Raw genomic sequence first — 16,445 nt, 5'->3', positions numbered from 1 at the left:
GAATTTTGGAAAATTAAATAATAATATACCTCCACTGTAAAAATAAGAGTCATAGGCCAGGTGTGGTGGCTCAAGCCTGTAATCCTAGCACTTGGGAGGCCAAGCCAGGTGGATCACTTGAGGTTAGGAGTTTGAGACCAGCCTGGCCAACATGGTGAAACCCCATCTCTACTAAAAAAAGTATAAAAATTAGCTGGGCATGGTGGTGCGCACCTGTAGTCCCAGCTACTCAGGAGGCTGAGGCAGAAGAATCACTTCAACCTGGGAGGTGGAGGTTGCAGTGAGCTGGGATCACACCACTGCACTCCAGCCTGGGCGACAGAGCAAGACTCCATCCCTCCCAAGAAAGAACCATTCCAGGTATGCTCTTAGCTCAGAGGCAACAAAAATGAAAAGTAGAGGAGCCTTAACATAATTGTCAGAGTAATTCATTAAATTGTGAGTTTTAGATAAGAAGCCATGTGAGTCAGAGTTTTTCCTCTTCCACTACAATTAGTAAAGGGTAGCTACTGCTGCTTTCTCCGCCAGTGCCCAAAGTGAACAAGCTGCCTGGAATGTAAGTGTAATGAGTGTTGAGCTAGAGAAAGAAGGGGACTGAAGTGACTCCAGACCTCCACAGTGAGGAAAGGAAGAGAAGGAAAAAGGAGAGCAGATAAATCAGCCACTGATCTCTAGGATAAAACTTTAAGATACTAGGCCGGGTGCTGTGGTTCACACCTGTAATCCTAGCACTTTGGGAGGCCGAGGCAGAAGCTCAGGAGTTTGAGACCAGCATGGGCAACATAGCAAGACCTCATCTCGCTAAAAACAAAGATTTTAAAAATTAGCTGGGTATGGTGGCACACACCTGTAGTCCCAGCTACTCTGGAGGCTGAGGTGAGAGGATCACTTGAGCCCAGGAGATCAAGACTACAGTGAACTGTGATCGCACCACTGCACTCCAGCCTGAAGTGGAGTGCAAGAGAGAGACCCTGTCTCAAAAAACAAACAAACAGACAAACAAGCAAAAGCCACTACGGTTTCTAGCTTTCTCTCTTGAAATACTTGTTAAAGGTGAAGCCTGTCACCATATCATGAGGACACCCCATTAGCTATGTAGAGTAATCCCTGTGGAGAAGAACTAAGTCCTTTCACCGATAATGGGCCCCATTTTGCCAGCTATGTGAGTTGAGCAACTCAGAAGCATTTTTCCGAGCCGCAATAAAGCCTCCAGATGAATACAATCTTTTTTTTTTTTTTTGAAACGGAGTCTTGCTCTGTTGCCCAGGCTGGAGTGCAGTGGCACGATCTCAGCTCACTGCAAGCTCTGCCTCCCAGGTTCACGCCATTCTCCTGCCTCAGCCTCCCAAGTAGCTGGGACTACAGGCACCTGCCACCATGCCTGGCTAATCTTTTTGTATTTTTTTTAGTAGAGACGGGGTTTCACCATGTTGGCCAGGATGGTCTCAATCTCCTGACCTCGTGATCCACCTGCCTCGGCCTCCCAAAGTGCTGGGATTATAGGCGTGAGCTACCGCGCCCGGCCGATGACTGCAATCTTGACTGCGATCTCATGATAGGCCCCAAGGTACAAATGCTCAGTTAAGCCACTTGCAATTTCCCGACCCCATAGAAACTGATTTTTTAAAAAATGTCTATTGTGGCTGGGCACAGTGGCTCATGCCTGTAATCCCAGCAGTTTGGGGGGCTGAGGCAGGAGGATTGCTTAAGCCCAGGAGTTTGAGACCAGACTGGGAAAGATGGCAAGACCCCATCTCTACAAAAAATTGTTAAAATTAGCCAGGCAGGGTGGCAGGCACCTGTAGTCCCAGCTACTCAGGAAGCTGAGGCATGAGGATCCCTTGAGCCTAGGAGTTCAAGGCCGCAGTGAGCTGTGATTGTACCAATGCACTCCATCCTGGGCAACAGAGCAAGACTCCATCTCTAAAAAAAATAAAAATAAAAAAAAAAATAAGTCTATTGTTGTTTTCAGCCACTAAGTTTTGATCTAATTTGTTATCCAGCAGTAGATAACTAATACATATTTTGAAGCTTACACTTTATTTTAGGGAAATAACCTTAAGTATTATGGGCATCTAGCTAAATAATCCTCTAAGGCTGTTGTCTTTATGTCTGGCACTGGAACTTGAAGTCTGCAGGAAAGCCATTGGAAAAAAAATACTGGAGTGTGGGGAGCAAGGACTAATTGGAACTCACAGTTACAACCTGGATGAACTAGAAGTTAGGCCAGTCACTCTGCACCTCCAAAGCTAATGAAGAGTTTTCTGCAAAAGAAGTTGGCACCTGGGCCGGACATGGTGGCTCACAACTGTAATCCAAGCACTTTGGGAGGCTGAGGCGGGTGGATCCCTTGAGGTCAGGAGTTCGAAACCAGCCTGACCAACATGGAGAAACCCTGTCTTTATTAGAAATGCAAAATTAGCTGGGCATTGTGGCACATACCTGTAATCCCAGCTACTCGGGAAGCTGAGGCAGGAGAATTGCTTGAACCTGGAAGGCGGAGGTTGTGGTAAGCCAAGATCGCGCCATTGCACTCCAGCCTGGGCAACAAGAGTTCATCACAAAAAAAAAAAAAAAAAAAAAAAAAAGTGGCAATCTTTGTCAGGGACCTAAACACACAGTGACCAAGAGTCAGAGAAACTGAAGGAAGACCAGGAGCAGAGGAAGTAGGGCACTGAATGCCTGTCCGTTGGCCCAGTCCAACAAGGTAAGCCAGCAGATAAGTGACAACATGTATGAGCTGCAACTACACCTGGTGTCTTTGCATGACCTGCTGAAAATAAAAGCAGTATGGCTGCTGCTTAACTTCTGCCTTCCAAACCTCACTCCAAATATCTCTTATGTTCCACATAACCAGAAACACAAAAGGAAGGAATTTCTGGAAAACAATTCCACCTAGCCAGCTGACACATTACAAAGCCATTATATACAATACAAGGAAGAACATAAGAAGAAGAAAAGGCCGAGGCAGGTGAATCACTGGAGGTCAGGAGTTCAAGACCAGCCTGGCCAACAGGCTGAAACCCCGTCTCTACTAAAAACACAAAACTTAGGCGAAGGTAGTGGTGCACGCCTATAATCCCAGCTACTGGGGAGGCTGAGGCAGGAGAATTGCTTGAAACCGGGAGGCGGAGGTTGCAGTGAGCCAAGATCACACCATTGTGCTCCAGCCTGGGCAACAGAGTGAGTGAGACTCCATCTCAAAAAATAAATAAATGAATAAAGGATGATTGTGAGAAGTTGAAGATGCATATGGCAAACATTAAAGCAAAGTTTATAAAGAAAAAAAAGACAATAAGCCAGTAGAGAATATTAAATGGAAAACTAAAATATCCTTAATTAATTCACAAGGAGTTAGAAAAAGAGGAAAAAAGGAATTAAAAAGCAATGGTATAAATAGAAAACGAGAAGGAAGTTGGTATTTTTTAAATAAAATATATCTTATCAATACTTTTGTAAAAAGTATTGATAAACATTTGTAAAAAGTATTGATTACAATTACTTACGTAAATGTTTCAGTATATCAAGCAGAGAGATTAAAAGTAAAAAGTTGGAACATGATAAATTGCAAATACTAAACATACAAAAATGAGAATGGCTATGTTTATGTTAGACAAAGTAAATTTCAGACAGAAATATTATCAGAGATAAAGAAATAAATTTCAAGGCAGAGGCAAGTGGATCATCTGAGGTTAGGAGTTCGAGACCAGCCTGACTAACATGGTGAAACCCCGTCTCTACTAAATACAAAAAAAAAAAAAGTACCCGGGCATGGTGGTGGCCGCCTGTAATCCCAGCTACTCGGGAGGCTGAGGCATGAGAATCGCTTGAACCCGGTGGAGGTTGCAGTGAGCTGAGATCACACCATTGCACTCCAGCCTGAGCAACAAGAGCGAAACTCTGTCAAGAAAGAAAGGAAAGAAGGGAGGGAGGGAGGGAGGAAGGGAGGGAGGGAGGGAGGGAGGGAGGAAATTTCGTAATGGCATAGAGTTAATTCATATTCATAAAGAAGACATAACAAAACTAAATGTGTATGCATCTCATAAATCCACAATTATAGTCAATGTCAACACTTCTAGCTCACTTGTGATGCAACAAGTAGGAAGTAAGTAATGAGGCCGGGCGCAGTGGCTCACACCTGTAATCCCAGCACTTTGGGAGGCCGAGGCGGGCGGATCACAAGGTCAGGAGATCGAGACCATCCTGGCTAACACGGTGAAACCCCGTCTCTACTAAAAATACAAAAAATTAGCCGGGCGAGGTGGCGGGCGCCTGTAGTCCCAGCTACGCGGGAGGCTGAGGCAGGAGAATGGCGTGAACCCCCGGGGGCGGAGCCTGCAGTGAGCCGAGATCGCGCCACTGCACTCCAGCCTGGGTGAAAGAGCGAGACTCCGTCTCAAAAAAAAAAAGGAAGTAAGTAATGATAAAGGATAAGTATATAGTAAAGACAGAGAGAAGACTTGAACAACAGAATTAATCACCGTGACAAAGTTGAACATTATACCCAACAACTGTAGAACAGGCATTCTTTATAAGGGCTTATGGTTTGTTCACCACAAAAGAGCCTATACTGGGCCACAAGACACATCTCAATAAATGTTAAAAGGAATGAAATCACACAAAGTATGTTCTCTGACCACAATGGAATTAAACTATAAAAAACAACAAAAAACATGTGGAATATTTCCAAATATTTGGAAATTAAATAACATACTTCCAGATAATTTAGGGGTCAAAGAAGAAATTGCAAGGGAAAGTAGAGAGGTATTTAAACTGAATTATAATAAAAGCATAGTATATCAAACTGTTTAGGATGTAGCTAAATCAGTGAGTAGGAGCCAGGTGCGGTAGCTCATGCCTGTAATCCCACAACTTCGGGAGGTTGAAGTGGGAGGATCGTTTAAGGCCCAGAGTTTGAGACCAGTCTGGGTAACCCCATCTCTACAAAAAAAAAAAAAAACAAATATAAATAAATAAAATAAAGTAAAATGAATGACAAAGGAGAAATATACAGCTTTAAGTATATTAAAAAGTGAGGCTTTAGAACAATAATCCAATATTCCACTTTATGAAGCTAAAAAAAGAAGACGAAATGAAACTTAAAAGAGAGAAAATAAGTCAAGCGCAGTGGCTCATGCCTGCAATCCCAGTACTTTAGGAGGCTAATGGGGAATGATTACTTGAGGCCAGGAGTTCGAGACCAACCTAGGCAACATAGCCAGACCCTGTCTCTACAAAAAAAAAAAGCAAAAATTAGCCAGCCATGGTGGCACATCCCTGTAGTCCTAGCTACTCAGGAGGCCGAGGCATGAGGACACTTAAGCCCAGGAGGTCAAGGCGGCAGTAAGCTATGATTGTGCCACTGCACTCAAGCCTGGGTGATAGGGCAAGATACCAGTCTAAAAAAAAAAAAAGAGAGAGAGAGGCCAGGTGCAGTGGCTGACGCCTGTAATCCCAGCACTTTGGGAGGCCAAGGCTGGCGCATCACCTGAGGTCGGGAGTTCAAGACCAGCCTGACCAACATGGAGAAACTCTGTCTCTACTAAAAATATAAAATTAGCCGGGCGTGGTGGCACATGCCTATAATCCCAGCTACTTGGGAGGCTGAGGCAGGAGAATTACTTGAACCCGGGAAGCAGAGGTTGTGGTGAGCTGAGAACACACCATTGCACTCCAGCCTGGGCACCAAGAGGGAAACTCCATCTCAAAAAATAAAGATAGGAACACATATCAATGAACTAGAAAACAGAAAAATATTTTTTTAAAATCCACAAAACCAAAAGCTGGAATTTAAAGAAATAGTAAAAGTAATTAACTCATGAATGGACTAGAGAGAGACGGGAGGAGAGGGAAGAGAGGAGACAGTTGTGACATTGGAAATGAAAGATTGGACATTACTACAAATCCTACAGACATTTGAAGGATAATAACAGAATACTGCAAGAATCAGTATGCCTATAAATTTGACAACCTACAGGAAATGGAAAAATTCCTTGAAGAAAACAAACTGCCAAAACCGATACAGGAAGATAGAAAAAAGCTGAATACACTTTTATCTATTAAAGAAATTAAATTTGTAACACGAAAGCTTCCCACAAACAGAACTCTGAGCCCAAATGACTTTACTGGTGAATTCTATCAAACACTTAAGGAAGAAATAATGCTAATCTTACACAAATCTCATCTTATAAAGATTACTCTTATTCAATCCTCCCACTCATTTTATAAGCATTACCATGATACCAAAACCAGATAAAATATTACTCAAAAAGAAAACAATATTCCTTATGAATATAAACACAAAACCTATAGCTAAGAAGTACATTTCAAAATTGCAAAGAAATACAAGTGACGTTTATACAATGAACACAATATTTAAAAATTGAAAACCAGGTTGCAGAACACAGGAGGAAAATTATGATCCTATCAATAGATGTAAAATAAGAACTGACAAAATTCAATACCTATTCACGATTTTAAAATAATAATTCAGTAAACTGGGAAGAGAAGGTAACTTCATAAATTTGATAAAAACATTTGTAAAAGCCCTCAGGTAACATATTAAACTTAATGATAAAAGATGTATTGTTCTCTCCAGGTTTGTAAAAAAAGGCTAAGATGACAATTCTTAAATTTCTAGTCAACAGTGTACTGGGGGTTCTAGCTTGGTAATAAAATAAGGCAAAGAAAATAGAAAAGCATATGGATTGAAAAGGAGTAGGTAAAACTGCCTATTTGCAGATGACACAATCAGATATTTAGGAAATCTGAAGGAATTTTTTTTTAATTAATAGAACTCATAAGTTAATTTGGCAAAGTAGCAAAATACAGGTTGACATGCTAAATTCATGTGTATTTATATATACTAGCAACAAGTAATTGGAAAATAAAAAGCAAATAAAACCATTTCAAATGGCACCAAAACACATAAAATACTTAAAAGTGTCGGCCGGGCCTGGTGGCTCACGCCTGTAATCCCAGCACTTTGGGAGGCTGAGGCGGGCGGATCATGAGGTCAGGAGATCGAGACCATCCTGGCTAACACGGTGAAACCCCATCTCTACTAAAAATATAAAAAATTAGCCAGGTGTGGTGGCGGGCGCCTGTAGTCCCAGCTACTCAGGAAACTGAGGCAGGAGAATGGCGTGAACCTGGGAGGCGGAGCTTGCAGTGAGCCGAGATTGTGCCCCTGCACTCCAGCTTGGGCGACAGAGTGAGACTCCGTCTCAAACAAACAAACAAACAAAAAAACTTAAAGTATTTGTAAGACCTATATACTGAAAACTATAAAACATTGCTGAAAGGGGATTAGAGAAATCCTAAATAAACGGAGAGGTACACCATGTTCATGAGTTGCAAGATTAGATATTGATATGATGTTAATTCTCCCCAAAGTTACTTATAGATTTAAAGCAATCTCAATCAAAACCTGAGATGTTTTTGCATAAATTGACAAGCTGATTTTTAAATTTATACTAAAATGCTAAAGACCAAGAATCGCCAGAAAATAGTCATTTTCAAAAACAAAAACATTGGAGGACTAATACCACCTGATTTCAAGACCTACTACAAAGCAAAAGTAGCTGGGTGTGGTGGCTCACACCTGTAATCCCAGCACTGTGGGAGGCTGAGGTGGGCAGATCAATTGAGGTCAGGAGTTCGAGACCAGCCTGACCAACGTGGTGAAACCCCATCTCTACTAAAAACAAAAAATTAGCTGGGCATGGTGGTATGTGCCTGTAATTCCAGCTACTTGAGAGGCTGAGGCAGGAGAATCACTTGAACCCAGGAGGCGGAGGTTGCAGTGAGCAGAGATCACATCACTCACTGCATTCCAGCCTGGGTGACAAAAAGCAAAACTCCATCTCAAACAAAAACAAACAAACAAAAAGACTACAAAGCAAAGGTCTAATATTGGTGTAAAGATGGGCATATAGGATTAATGAATCAAAATGAGAAGTCCAGAAATAGACCCACAAATATATAGTCAGTTCATTTTTTTACAAAGGTGCCAAAGTAATTCGAAAAGGAAAGGCCAGTTTGTCTTTTCAACAAAATTGCTGAAACAACTGATTATCCACATCTCCAAACAACTGGGGGAAAAAGAACCTTGAATAATTTCTCATATAATACACAAAAAGCACTAACGAGCCGGGCACGTTGGCTCATGCCTGTAATCCCAGCACTTTGAGAGGCAGAGGTGGGTGGATCACGAGGTCAGGAGATCGAGACCATCTTGGCTAACACGGTGAAACCCTGTCTCTACTAAAAATATAAAAAATTAGGCGAGCATGGCGGCGGGCACCTGTAGTCCCAGCTACTCAGGAGGCTGAGGCAGGAGAATGGCATGAACCCAGGAGGCAGAGCTTACAGTGAGCCGAGATCACGCCACTGCACTCCAGCCTGGGCGTAAGAGCGAGACTCTGTCAAAAAAAAAAAAAAAAAAAGCACTAACCATTAAAAAATTATAAATTGTACTTCATCAAAATTGAATTTTTCTATTTTTTAAAAGGCACTACTTTTTCAAAAAACACAAAAACAAACAAACAAAAACACTATAAAAGTGAAGCCACAGACAGGGAAAAACTATTTGCAACACAAATAGAGGACTTGCAATCAGGATCTTTACAAATCAATAAAAAGAAGAGAAATAACTCAATTTGAGAATGGGCAAAATACTTGAACAGGCAAACAGGAAAATATATGAATGACCTCAAAGCACCTGGACAGATGTGTGACATCATTACATATTAGAGAAATGCATTTTTAAATCATAATGAAATACATGCCCACTAAAATGGTCAATTTTTTTTGTTTTGTTTTGAGATGGAGTTTCGCTCTCTTTGCTCAGGCTGGAGTGCAATGGTGCTATCTCAGTTCACTGCAACTTCCACCTCCTGGGTTCAAGTAATTCTCCTGTCTTGGCTTCCCAAGTAGCTGGGATTACAGGCGTGCACCACTACACTGGCTAATTTTTGTATTTCCAGTAGAGACAGGGTTTCACCATGTTGGTCAGGCTGGTCTCAAAGTCCCGACGTCAGGTGATCCACCTGCCTTGGCCTCCCGAAGTGCTGGGATTACAGGCATGAGCCACCGTGCCCAGCTGGTCCAATTTTTTTTTAATTTTTTTCCTTAACTGCCCCTTGTGGAGCAGGGCTAACCCATGGGCAATGTGCTCAGTGTAGCTAAAATGGCCAAAATTCAAAAGCCTAATAATAACAAGTGTTAATGTCCATCAACTGGTAAGGTGATCAGCAAATTGTGGTATATCCGTATAATGACATACTACTCAGAAATAAAAAGGAACAAACTAGCCTCCACTTGGGAGGTGGAGGTTGCAGTGAGCCGAGATTGCATCATTGCACTCCAGCCTGGGCAACAAGAGCGAAATTCTATCTCAAAAAAAAAAATGAAAAAGGAACAAACTACTGCTATATGCAATAGCATGGATGATTCACACAGATAGTATGGTTGTATGGTTAGCAAAAAAGCAAGATGCAAAAGACTGCATATGATATGATCTACTTATACAAAGTCCTAGAAAATGTAAAGCTAATCTGTAGTAATAAATGTCACTACTCAATGGTTTGGAAGATGGAGGAGGATTGATTTCACCAAGGCATAAGGAAACTTTGGAGTTGATAAAATGTCCTATATCTTGTTCAGAGTGGTAGTTATATGGGCATATACACTTGTCAAAATCCATCTAACTATGTACTTAAAATATGACTATTTTATTGTGTGCACATTATACCTCTATAAAGCTGATTTGTTTAAAATAAAACTGTCATGTTACAAGCGAAAAAAAAAGTGTCTCTGAAATTCAATAGGTGGGATAAATATAGAATGGACTCAGTAGGAGATCAAATTAGTTAACTAAAATATCCAAAGTAATGTTTCTTAGCCAAAAAAGAATACTTGATTAGCAATATCAAGTATTACAGAACAGTTGAATACTTCAGATAATTAAAAAGATTCCATTAATATGGAACTCTAGAAAGGAGTTAATAGGAGCTCTAGAAAGAGGAAACAGAAATAAAGAATAGGGAATTTTTTAGAAGAAAAGTACAATTTCCCAGAATTGAAGAAAGTCAGTGAGCTTCACACTCCAAGGACCACTGGCTGCAGATAAAGCACAACAAATGAAAAAACAAAAATTTTTTTTTTTTTTTTTGAGATGAAGTCTTTTTCTGTCGCCCAGGCTGGAGTGCAGTGGCGCGATCTTGGCTCACTGCAATCTCCACCACCTGGGTTCAAATGATTCTCCTGCCTCAGCCTCCCAAGCAGCTGGAATTACAGGAGCGCACCACCCCACCCGGCTAATTTTTGTATATTTTTAATAGAGACGGGGTTTCACCATGTCGGTCAGGCTGGTCTCAAACTCCTGACCCCAGGTGATCTGTCCGCCTCGGCTTCCCAAAGTGCTGGGATTACAGGCATGAGCCACCGCGCCCGGTGTAAAAAAAAAAAATTTTTTTGTTTTGTTTTGTTTTGTTTTTGTTTTTGAGACGGAGTCTTGCTCTGTCACCCAGGCCAGAGTGCAGTGGCGCAATCTCGGCTCACTGCAAGCTCCGCCTCCCGGGTTCACGCCATTCTCCTGCCTCAGCCTCTCCGAGTAGCTGGGATTACAGGCGCCCGCCACCACGCCCGGCTAATTTTTTGTATTTTTAGTAGAGACAGGGTTTCACCGTGGTCTCGATCTCCTGACCTCGTGATTCGCCCGCCTCGGCCTCCCAAAGTGCTGGGATTACAAGTGTGAGCCACCGCGCCCGGCCGAAAAAAAAATTTTTAATCAACAGAAATGCTGGTGAAATTTCAGGATCCTCAGGAAAACCAGAAAATTCTAGACACAGTCTACAAAGGAACAAGGATTTGACTGGAATCAGATTTTACATTGACAACATTGATTATCAGAAGATAAGCAATGTCTTCAGTATTTTGAGACAAAAAAAACATGATTCGAAGTCTAATTTTTTTTCTTTTCTTTTTTATTTTTAGAGATCGTCTTGCTGCTTTGCCCAGACTGGCCTGAAACTTCTGGGCTCAAGCGATCCCCCTACTCAGCCTACCAAGTCGCTGCGACTACAGGCGTGCTCCACTGTACCTGACTGAAGTCTAAAATTTTGAATCAAGTCTAAGCAGCACTTACTTATGATGGCAGAATAAAGATATTTTCAGACATACAAAATCTTTCCGTCTCCACTTGGTTTACTGCCACCTGATCTCTCTGCTTCTGGTCTTGTCTCAGCGCATACTTTCTCCACTTTGCAGCTGGATGATCTTTTTGTCAGACAAATTGCATCATTAACTCCTCAAGGAATTTATTTTCCACACTCAGCTCCAGTCACACTTTTTTCCCACCAGCTACTTCTAGTCACACGCGAGCCCTTCCTTCTCCACTCTTTCTCTCTGGGTTATGGTCTCTGAGTCTCTAGAATGTACCATGGTCCCTTCTGATTCCCTCTGCAAAAGATTCTCTTCTAGCTCATTCTTCATCTTCCTTCAGGTCTTAGTCTTGACGTTATTTTCACAGAAAAGTATTCCATGGACCCCCACTCCCATTCCCATCGCTCCATCAAATTAGGTTTGACTCCTTTGTTAGTAACCATAATAGCACCTGTGCTTTTACTTACAATTAAAATAATTGTATTATACAGCTATAATTTGTATTATCTGTTTAATGTCTTTTTTCTCAATAAGCAGTAAGCTCTATAAATGCAGCCTCATTTAACCTACAGCTCTGTGGGTGAGAATACTGTCTATCTGTTCCCAATATCTAATTTCTTTTTCTATTTTTTCATATGTGTGTGTGTGTGTGTGTTTGACAAGTGCTCACTCTGTCACCTAGGCTGCAGTGCAATAGCACAATCGTAGCTCCATGCAGCCTCAAGCTCCTGGGCTGAAGCAATCCTCCAGCATCAGCCTCCTGAGCAGCTAGGACTACAGGCATGAGCCACAATGTTCAGCAAATTTCAAATTTTTTAAACAGAGGTGAGGTCTCCCCGTGTTGCCCAGGATGGGCTCGAACTCCTGGGCTCAAGGGATCTTCCTGCCTTGTCCTCCCAAAGTGCTGAGATTATGGATGTAAGCCACTGTGCCCAGCCCAGCCTCAATGTCTGTTTTCCACTTCTCCAGTAACAGACTAGATTTTCCAGTCTCTCTTGGCTATGTGACTAAGTGCTGGCTAATGAGGTGTGCGCAGAAGCAACACGGACAACTTGTGGGTTGTGCTATTAAAGGAAGCGGGTTTGATTTTTACTTCTCCACTTCTCCTTCCTGCTGGCTAGTTAACCATTATAAACCTTACTAAAGTAGGCCGGGCACGGTGGCTCACGCCTGTAATCCTGGCACTTCGGGAGGCCGGGGCGGGTAGATTACCCAAGCTCAGGAGTTTGAGATCAGCCTGACCAACATGGCAAAACCCCGTTTCTACTAAAAATACAAAAATCAGATGGGTTTGATGGCACGCGCCTGTAATCTCAGCTACTCGGGAGGCTGAGGCAGGAGAATCGCTTGAACCCAGGAGGTTGCAGTGAGCCGAATTGTGCCTCTGCACTCCATCCTGGGTGACAGAGCAAGACTCTGTCTAAAAAAAAAATTAAAACCTTACTAAGGTCAATGCCTTAAGGATGGATAATCAATAAGGCAGGAACAAGTATCTCCGACCGAGCGGCCGCCTCATACCCATCCTAGAATAATATTCTTGAACTATTACATGAGTTTCAAAAAATACTCCAGATTATATGGCCAGAGCCCAGCCTCCCTCCCAAAAAGTTGTACCCTTATCCCCAAAGAAAGAACTCTAGAATCACCTCTCATTTCACTGATGGTTCTTTATATGCTTTTTCCTTTCACTCGTGGGTACTATAAATATTTATTATAGTCAATGATCTATTTATATAACCTTTCGATTTTTTATTATCCAGTTATCTGGATGCCCTCTATAAGACCTGCTGCTTCCATGTTATCAATCTTAAATTATAAAGGGAAAAGAAGATATACCTGCAAAATGCATTCTTACACTTGGAGTCCTAAAGGTGTCCTTTTCCAAGGAGAGATGGGCCATCCATGCTGAAACAAGCAAAATACAAGTCAGTACGGAAAGTTTCTTATTGTATCTTAAGTTTCAAGGGGGATTGGTAAGGACAACTTCACACGTACTTTCGGTGGCCAGTTGCATAAATGTAAGCATGCACGGACCATTGCACTGGCCTCTTAACTCATCTACCTGTTTCCACTATGTACCCCTCAAATCTGTCTGCCAGAAAGATCTTTCTAAAATGCAAAGGATCACGTCGCTTAAAATCTTCTTCTTTTTGGGGGCAGAGGGGATGGGGCGGGCAGGGACGGAGTTTCACTCTTCTTGCCCAGGCTGGAGTGCAATGGCGCCATCTTGGCTTACCACAATCTTCGCCTCCTGGGTTCAAGCAATTCTCCTGCCTCAGCCTCCCGAGTAGCTGAGATTACAGGCGTGTGCCACCACACTCAGCTGATTTTTGTATTTTTTGGTAGAGATGGGATTTTGCCATGTTGGCCAGGCTAGTCTTGAACTTCCGACCTCAGGTGATCCGCTCGCCTTGGCCTCCCAAAGTGCTGGGATTATAGGCGTAAGCCACCGCGCCTGGCCTTTTTTTTTTTTTTTTTTGAGACAGAGTCTTACTGTGTTGCCCAGGCTGGAGTGCAGTGGTGCAATCTTGGCTCACCACAATCTCCACCTCCCGGGTTCAAGTGATTCTTTTGCCTCAGCCTCCCAAGTAGCTGGGACTACAGGCATGTGCCACCATGCCAAGCTATTTTTTTTTGAGATGGAGTCTCACTCTGTCACCCAGGCTGGAGTGCAGTGGCACGATCTCGGCTCACTGCAAGCTCCGCCTCCCAGGTTCACGCCATTCTCCTGCCTGAGCCTCCCAAGTAGCTGGGACTACAGGCACCTGCCACCATGCCTGGCTAATTTTTTTGTATTTTTAGTAGAGACGGGGTTTCACCATGTTAGCCAGGATGGTCTCGATCTCCTGACCTCGTGATCTGCCCGCCTCAGCCTCACAAAGTGCTAGGATTACAGGCGTAAGCCACCGCGCCCGGCTAATTTTTGTATTTTAAGTAGAGATGGGGTTTCACTATGTTGGCCAGCTGGTCTCGAACTCCTGACCTCCTGATCTGCCCACCTCGGCCTCCCAAAGTGCTGGGATTACAGGCATGAGCCATTGCGCCTGGCCCCTCCCACTTAAAATCTTTCATTGGATTTCCATTGCTCTTGGGAAAGCACCAAAATCCTCACTGTGACCTGACAGCCCCCTTGGGACCCTAATCTTCCTATGCCTCCCTCTCCTGTGCTGAGTGCCTCTCACATTTGTCTTTCTTCAATTCCTTTCAAACTACTATCTTCTTCCTTTTGAAGAGCCTTTACAAAGGTTATTTCTTTTGCTTGAAATAGTCTTCCCTTCTCATGCCTCCCTCAACTTATTTAACTCCTACTCAAATGTCACATTTTTAGGGAAGTAAGCCTCTTCAGACTTATTTGCATTCCCCATCATGTACATTTATATGATTACACTTTTTCACAGAACTTTTACAGTCGTAATTTTCTGTGTATTTGTAAGCATATTTGATTCAAGTATCGCCACAAGGCTCATGACAGGAAGGACCACGTCTATTTTGCTCACAATTGACTCTTATGGCTTATGAGGGGATTAATAAATATTGGTTGAATAAAATGAATAAATGAATGAATGAAAGATAATTTGTAAAGTAAGGATAAAAGGCCTGTTCTTAGAGCCTGGAATTCTCTTCATTGTTTGAGTCTGATGATGTAACATGAATTGGGAAATGTATTAAGGATTTCTGGAATTTTTTTTTTTTTTTTTTGAGACTGTTTCACTCTTGTTGCCCAGGCTGGAGTGCAGTGGTGCGATCTCAGCTCACGGCAACCTCCGCCTCCGGGGTTCAAGCAATTCTCTTGCCTCAGCCTCCTGAGTAGCTGGGATGACAGGTGCCCGACACTAGCGCCCAGCTATTTTTTTGTATTTTTAGTAGAGATGAGGTTTCACTATGTTGGCCAGGCTGGTCTCAAACTCCTGACCTCAGGCGATCTACAGTCTCAGCCTCCCAAAGTGCTAGGATTACAGGCGTGAGCAACCGCGCCCGCCGATTTCTGGAATTTGATTGTTGAGCCTGAAATGTATGTTTAAAAGGCTCCATTTCTCTTTCTTTCTTTCTTTCTTTCTTCTTTTCTTTCTCTCTTTCTCTCCATCTCTCTTTTTCTTTCTGTCTTTCTTTTTTGAGATGGAGTCTTGCTCTGTCGCCCAGGCTGGAGGGTAGTGGCACAATCTCAGCTCACTGCAACCTCTGCCTCTCGGGTTCAAGCGATCCTCCTGCCTCAGCCTCCCAAGTAGCTGAGATTACAAGCATGCACCACCACTCCCAGCTAATTTTTGTATTTTTAGTAGAGACGGGGCTTCACCCTATTGCCCAGGCTGGTCTCGAACGCCTGACCTCAAGTAATCTGCCCACCTTGGCCTCCCATAGTGCTGAGATTACAAGCGTGAGCCACCGTGCCTGGCCATGAGGCTCCATTTCTATTTGTAACTACCAACTAGAAACAATATGAAAGAGCAGTTGCCCTATAAAAATGTTAGCCAAATCCCTACTGTGTACATGATATCCTGGAATGCAAACTCAAGTGTGGCAAGAGAGGGAGAGGCTTACATGAGGACAGATAGCATGGTACGGTGTTTACAAGCTCAGCCTTTGGAACCCAACTCTCTGGTTTTGAATCTCTGCCCCATTGTTTATGAGCTATTATTCTTAGGCAGTTTCCTGTTTTCTCTGTGCCTCAGTTTTCCCAGCTACAATATGGAGCTAAACAGTGCCTCATAGGCTTATGAGAATTCAATCATTTCACATTAGTAAAGTGCTTCGAAGATTTCCTGCAAGAGGACAAGCGCTACGTAAGTGTTAAATAAACAACACACACTTCATAGGAGTTACTGTTCCCGAAGAGGTAAAAATATATCAGTAGTCACAATAGTCAAGTACTACATATATAAATGCCACTTCAGAGGATATAGGTCAGGTCTACTCCCTTCTCACCATCCTCAATCCATTGTCTTGGGTTAAGGAATTGTGTCACCAAGACTTTCTTGTTATATACAGATGTTTTCTGGGAGCTATAAACAGGGAGTTATTACCACAGCTTTAGCGAGGTCTAAGTGTAAGGTCTAGGATGATTTATTTCAATATACAGAAGTCAGAAAGAAGTAGTTCATTTAGGGCCAGGCACAGTGGCTCACGCCTGTAATTCCAGTAATTCGGGAGCCCGAGGCAGGCGGATCACAAGGTCAGGAGCTCGAGACCAGCCTGGCCAACATGGTGAAACACCATCTCTACTAAAAATACAAAAAAATTAGCCGGGCGTAGTGGCACGTGCCTGTGATCCCAGCTACTTG

This window comes from Symphalangus syndactylus, chromosome 17 (genome assembly GCF_028878055.3).
Source record: "Symphalangus syndactylus isolate Jambi chromosome 17, NHGRI_mSymSyn1-v2.1_pri, whole genome shotgun sequence".
Taxonomy (NCBI): Eukaryota; Metazoa; Chordata; class Mammalia; order Primates; family Hylobatidae; genus Symphalangus; species Symphalangus syndactylus.
Note: the sequence above shows the minus strand (reverse complement) of the source record.